This window comes from Gopherus evgoodei, chromosome 7 (assembly GCF_007399415.2).
Source record: "Gopherus evgoodei ecotype Sinaloan lineage chromosome 7, rGopEvg1_v1.p, whole genome shotgun sequence".
Taxonomy (NCBI): Eukaryota; Metazoa; Chordata; order Testudines; family Testudinidae; genus Gopherus; species Gopherus evgoodei.
The window spans coordinates 21,386,573-21,393,298 of record NC_044328.1 but is presented as its reverse complement, the minus strand read 5'-3'; positions in this window follow the sequence as shown (position 1 = coordinate 21,393,298).

Genomic DNA, 6,726 nt, shown 5'->3' with positions numbered 1-6,726 from the left:
TTTCTTCGTAGCTATGGCCAAGTGGCTCCTTCGTATTAATGAACATCCCATCTGTTTGCAGCCACCTTAACATTGGAGGTTTCTGCTTTATTTTCCTTCAGGACTAGTGCTTTTAACCCTTCATGCCTTTTGGAAATTGCTGAGTATAGTACTAAACAGGTACATGCGATGGTCACTGCTAATCTTTCACTAGAATATTCCTTCGAGTGCTTGTTCATGTCAATTCTGAGCTACGTGCACGACAGCTGGAAGATTTTTCCCCTAGCAGTATCTGTAGGTGACCCCTGGAGTTGCGCCTCCATGGCACCCAATATAGGGCCCTGCCGAACCAATCCCCCTCAGTTCCTTCTTACTGCCGATGATGGCTAGCTGGAACTTTCCTCGCTCTTGCTTTTGCAAGTGCATTTAGCAATGTCCCACTATCAGCTGTATACAGTTATATTATTAATTAGTAGTATTAGTAGTTTCTCTAAGTTTCTGTTACGGAGGTTCTCCCCCTCCGTTTTGTTCTCTAACATCATGGCATGCCTGGTTGCCAGGGTTCAAATCGTGTGACGTCTGCGGGAAATTGATGCCGAAGAGTGACCCACACACTTCTTGTTCGAAGTGCCTTAGTGAGAGTCACCAAAAAGACACATGTCGCATTTGCAACGGGGTTCAGCTGAGGACCTTTAAGGATCGCAAGTAGAGACTCTGAATTCTCCTCATGGAGGCAGCCCTCCATCCGCAGTCTGACCCACGTTGGTGGAGCCTGTGCTGAGCGCTGCCTCTTCCGCGCGCAGCGCACCAGCACCAAGAAAGGAGGCTAAGGACTCCCGGCACCGACATGGCAATGAACATAAGACTTCTGGCAGACAGGCATCATTCATCCCTGATGCTCGCCTCTATGCCACTTAGACTGGATTACCTTCTCCATCTCAAGCAGGAGGGGCTGTCCATGTTGTCAATAAGGATTCACTTGGCCACCATCTCCGCCTTCCATCCAGGTGCAGAGTGCAGTCTTCGCCAACCCCTATGGTCAGCTGTTTTCTCAAAGGTTTTGACAGGCTATGCCCACAAGTCAGACAGACGGTCCCAGCTTGGGACCTCAGCCTGGTCCTTTCCAGACTGATGGGTCCGCCTTTTGAACCAGTGGAGACATACTCCCTGCTCTAGCTCTTGTACAAGGTGGCATTTCTGGTGGGAATAACCTCAGCCAGGAGGGTGTTTGAGCTCAAGGCCCTAACATCAAGCCTCCTTACACTGTGTTCTATAAGGACAAGGTTCAGCTCAGGCCTTACCCAGCTTTCCTCCTAAAGATTATCTCCCAATTTCACATCAGCCATGGTATCTTCCTCCCAGTGTTCTATTCTAAGCTGCACTCGAACGGTAGAGAGCAGAGGCTTTACTTGCTGGTTGTCCGCAGAGTGTTAGCCTTCTTCATGAGAGAACAAAGCGATTCCAAAAGTCCATCCAACTATTTGTGGCTGTGGCAGACAGAATGAAAGGTCTTCCAGTCTCTTCTCAATGGGTTTTATCATGGATCACGTCCTGCCCCTCTGATCACTGCATTCCTGGCGGTTCTTATCCAGTAAATATGCAGAGCAGCGACATGGTCTTCGATACCCACTTTCACCATACATTATGCAATCACCCAGCAGGTCAGAGATGATTGGGCCTTTGATAGAGTGGTCCTCCAATCAGTGGACAACTCCGACCCTGCATACGGAACTTAGGCTTGTGAGTCACCTGATTGGAATTCACATGAACAAGCACTCGAAGAAGAAAAAACAGTTACTCACCTTCTCGTAACTGTTCTTCGAGATGTGGTGTTCATATCCATTCCAGTACCCTCCTTCCTACTCCTCTGTACCTGGCAAGAAGGAACTGAGGGGGGTGGGGGACTGGGTCAGCAGGGCCCTATATTTGGTGCCATAAAGACGTGACTCCAAGGGTGCCCTAACTGACCCTATAGATACTGCTGGAGGGAAAAGTCTTCCGGCTGTCGTGCACACGGTGTGCACGCACCTGATTGGAATGCACATAAAACAATACATATCAAAGAACAACAGTTACGAGAAGGCGAGTAATCGTTTTTTCTTGGACCATGTAATGCAGTTCCAGCTGATGTAGGCCAGTGGTTAGTCAATGCCATGCATCTCACTCTTTTTAAAAATTCCTTTCTCAGTTTGCCCAGTGCAAATACTTCCTACTAACTGTAGTCAAAAGTTTTATGAACTAAGACTACTAAATAGTAGCAGAGCGTATAAAAATGGTGTACATGGATCTTGCAAAGGCAACATTAAGTTGGTGAAAACAACAAGGAGTCCTTGTGGCACCTTAGAGACTAACAAATTTATTTGGGCATAAGCTTTTGTGGGCTAAAACCCACTTCATCAGATGCAAGTTGGTGGTTATTTATGGAAGTGAGCAGGACTAGAGAACCTTAGGCTGACTCACAATGTACATTTTTTTTAGGATAAAGGGATGGGATGAATATCAGCTGTAGATGAGTGAGAATGAGGGTGAAGTCTTCCTTATAAGGTGAATATGTATTTGAGAGAGACAGAGAATGGTGATTGTTGGGTTTGGAGATAAGGGACAAAATGCTGGAAGGTGTGGCTTGATGTCAGTAGCACTTAGAGAGTAGCAAGATTGCCAGGTAATATAACCAGAGCTAATGGTGTAACAGAAAGAAAGTGGTATATAATTCATAACTGACTAAGTCCCTTCAAAAAGTAAGCCGTGTGGCATCATGGAGAGTAGGTGGTAACAGGATCTTGGATTCCTATATATCTTTTAATGTTTTACAGTGACTTGTGTGTTTGTTGGTGTCAGATGTTATTTTTATTAAAATTAAGCCTTTTTATCTCAAGTCTGAGCCTAGCACAGAAGTTTGCCTTCTCCATGCATCATATTCAGTTAGTAATAATAGCAGGTCTAAGATCCTTAAACGAAAGGCGGTATGTGTTATATTTGTTACTAAGCTAGTGCTATAAACATACTTGACAGGACATCCATACAACTTTGGGAACAAGGAAAGCAAACTAACCCCATCTTAGTTCCTTTTATTTAAAAGGGTGGAGCTGGTCAAGATGTTGGAGAGAGGATACATTCCATTTATCATCAATAAAAGACTGGGGAGGGAGCTCCAGCAAGATAGTAGCAATAGCTGGGATGACACTAGGAAATTCAAAATTCCTTTCCCCACTCCCTGACTGCTTAAAGGGGTAAAGTCAGAATACCTTTATATTCCCATCCTCTCTCTCTCTCTGTGTGTGTGTGTGTGCATGTACATAGAGTCTGATTTTTTCCTTTGGTAAAATTGTTGTCTCTCTGCTTCTCTTGTTCCTCCTTTAATAGGCATAGCTGTAGTCTCTGCAGTTTATGGATATAAATAAATAATAATGGATATTCTTGTTTTTAAAAAAGCAAGCCAAATGAAAACCCCTCCTGTTTCATTTTCCAGAATTTTAGTTAGGTTTAGAAATTTTATTCCAGGTGGTTCTTATATAAAAAAGTAGAATATCAGGGTTGGAAGGGACCTCAGGAGCTCATCTAGTCCAATTTGCTGCTCAAAGCAGGACAAATCCCCAGGTGTGGGTGGTGGTTTTTTTGTTTTTGTTTTGTTAAATACCCCAGTTCCCTAAATGGCCTCCTCAAGGATTGAACTCAAGCCTGGGTTTAGCAGACCAATATTCAAGCCACTGAGCTATCTCTCCCCCCAAGTAGTGGCTAACTAACCTCATTCTTTACCTCTTCCTTCCATAAATTCAATGTCTGAGCATTTATGCTCCCTTGACATATTCCTGAAGCATACTAAGCCTATGTCATAGGCCACTCTGCCGCACAATATCCTGAACGTGTTAGAAGTGTCTACGGTGGAACAAACCCTCTTATTTGTATTTCAACAGCAAAGTTACTGGCTTTGATTTTTTATTTCAGTTAAAGAGAAAAACACATTCTCAGTTGGCTTTCTTTCTCCACTTCATTTTGCAGTAGCTACTGCTTTATTCCCTGTCTCTTTCAATTTTCAGCCAGCAGATGGAGCCAAAAGCTCGGCTTTGTGCTGAGAGCTAAGTCATGAGTGTAGAGTTAGTGGCACTTGTTCCTGTTTCATGCTTGCTTTTGATCTTTGATAGAGCAGGGAAAAGCCACACAAACACCACTGCATCTCTGCCTGCTATGCAGGCAGTGTGACTTAGGGTATGGTGAGGTAGTCAAGCTTTGTATGGGTGGAGCTATGAAAAGGAGACTAATTTAGCTACATGCAAATTACCACTGTTTTACAAATTAGGTCATTTTAAAAGTATACTCTAAAAAGGGCAAAGAAAATTACTTCTATGAGTTCTTAAAGTTAACTCATAAGGGCATTCTTATCGCATCCTAACTTTATAGGTATGGGAAATTTTTTTTAAAAAAAATCCATAAAATGAATCAATCAATGTCTCCAGCAAGACGGAATGATTCACCAGAGTGTTTTTCCCTCCGTAAAGGATTCCTATCCCCTATTACTAAAAAATACCATGTGCTTCATACCTGTCAACATGTGAAGGCTATAACTAGGGAAATCACAGAAGAAAAGTAGGGCCTGGTTGTCGGTGGGTGAGATCAAATCTGGGACCTGTGGAGCATAGTGCTTGAGCTAAAAGCTATATTGTGCTTAGCTAAATCTGTAGAACAGCCTCATTAATCTCTCTAAGCCCACGTCCAGACTAACCCGCGGCATCGGCGGGTTAAAATCGATTGCTCGAGGATCGATATATTGCGTCTAGTCTGGACGCGATGTATCGATCCCCGAGCGCGCTTACATCGATTCCGGAACTCCATCAACCCGAACGGAGTTCCAGAATCGACATGGAGAGCCGCGGACATCGATGCCGCGCCGTCTGGATGGGTGAGTACCTCGATTTTAGAAATTCGACTTCAGCTACATTATTCACGTAGCTGAAGTTGCATATCTAAAATCGATTTTAATACCCTAGTCTGGACGTGGCCTATGTGGTCTCGGTGCCACTAGGTGGGACAGAACACCACATCCAGGAGGTGTGTGAGTTACACTGCACCTTTTAATAACCTGGAAATACAGGGACTGAGGGACCTTTTTGTAAGACAAAGAGGGCAAAATTATAAATATTTTACTCCAAAGAGTGGGACTGGCATTCCTAAATCGGGATAGTTATCTTGTGGGGCTGTAATCTGTCTGTTTATTACAGAGTTTATGTGTGACTGTCCAGTCCAGGGTGATCTACTGGAAAATATTTTTCACTATGTAAAAAAGGATGTTTTACACAATGTACGCTCATCCTAAGGCAGGGAATGCAGAGGAGGAGCTAGTGATACCAGTAATGTTCTGCAGTTAAAGAATCGTAGTCATAAGTCACTTGTGTTTTAACAGAAACGTGGCAAAACTACTGAAGCATTACTATGCACCTGGGCGTCTCAGCATCTGTGCCAGATGCCAGACAGTAATTGCTTTTATTATTTTCTTTCCTCTACTGCAAAGCACCGTGGGAGCTGGACAGCTATAAAGCCCTACTCAAAAGGGAGCATAGACACTGAGCTAGATGGGGTCAAGGAAGGATTGCTTGAGATTGGGTTGCTTCTTGAAAATACTCCTTTGTTTTTCTTCCAAATACTTGTAAACAAGTTTTTTATTTCATACTTTAGTCAGCTGGGGTTTTCATCTAATAGCCTATCATGCTGACAATAACATAGACCAGATAATACTGGCCTGTAGTGAATTCTGTTGATGTGTATGGAAAATCACTCTTGTTGTTCCCCTTCCCTAACCTTTTGTCTGTCTTTACGTGCACAAGGTGAAGGTTCACACTGAGGGTACTTTGGGACAGGGACTCTGCTGGCTGGAAAATGCCCATCACATTTGTGCTACTATTGCAAATAAGACTGCTGCTTACTCCTATTCACCTTGCTCAAACAAGGAGTCCCGTTAATTTCTGAAGGTTTAGGCTACTTAACACTCCTCAAGAATATGAACCCTACAGATAACACAATAGTGTAATTTAACCATGTTCAAACATTCACCTCTTTTCTAGTATCCTACAAATCATAGGGACTATGCTAAAGTTAACTCATTTATTCAAAATGTATAAAGATCCTAAATGAAAGATGTAAAGAAAATTGCAAATAAAATTTAGCATGGAATAATTCAGAGTAAAAGGATGTATGTAAAATTAATGTTTTTCTAACATACATCACTGCTGCTAGGGGTGGGGACTATAAATATGTAAGATGGAAAACACTTTAGGATATTTAGTCCATCCATCTGTCATATTTCTCCAGAGTGGGCACTGAGACTGGACTTGCTTGGATGTGGAGAGAAACAGGAATTGGCCCCACAGTACTAACAGTGATTAGCATTCTGTACAGTAGATAGAAATAATCTCTGGAGGAAACAAGAACCTAAATAGCCTATCCAACCTGGGCAGGATCAGACAGTGCAATATTATCTTCATTTTCCATAACATACCCCAGTAATATTGTATCCCGTAGTTGGTCAGTATAAACAGCAACGGTTAGTCTTGCAGCATTATAGGAGAGACCAGCCTCAATGAAGATACTGCAAAGTTTGCTTCATATTTGTAAAGTGATTTGAGATCTTAGCATGAGATACACTTCCATAGAGCTTTACACTATTAATAAGTAGATTTATGGTAACCTTTGTTAAATTGTATCCCACTGGTTGGGGATATTATTTCTTTGCTTTACTCAATGGGCCACAGGTAG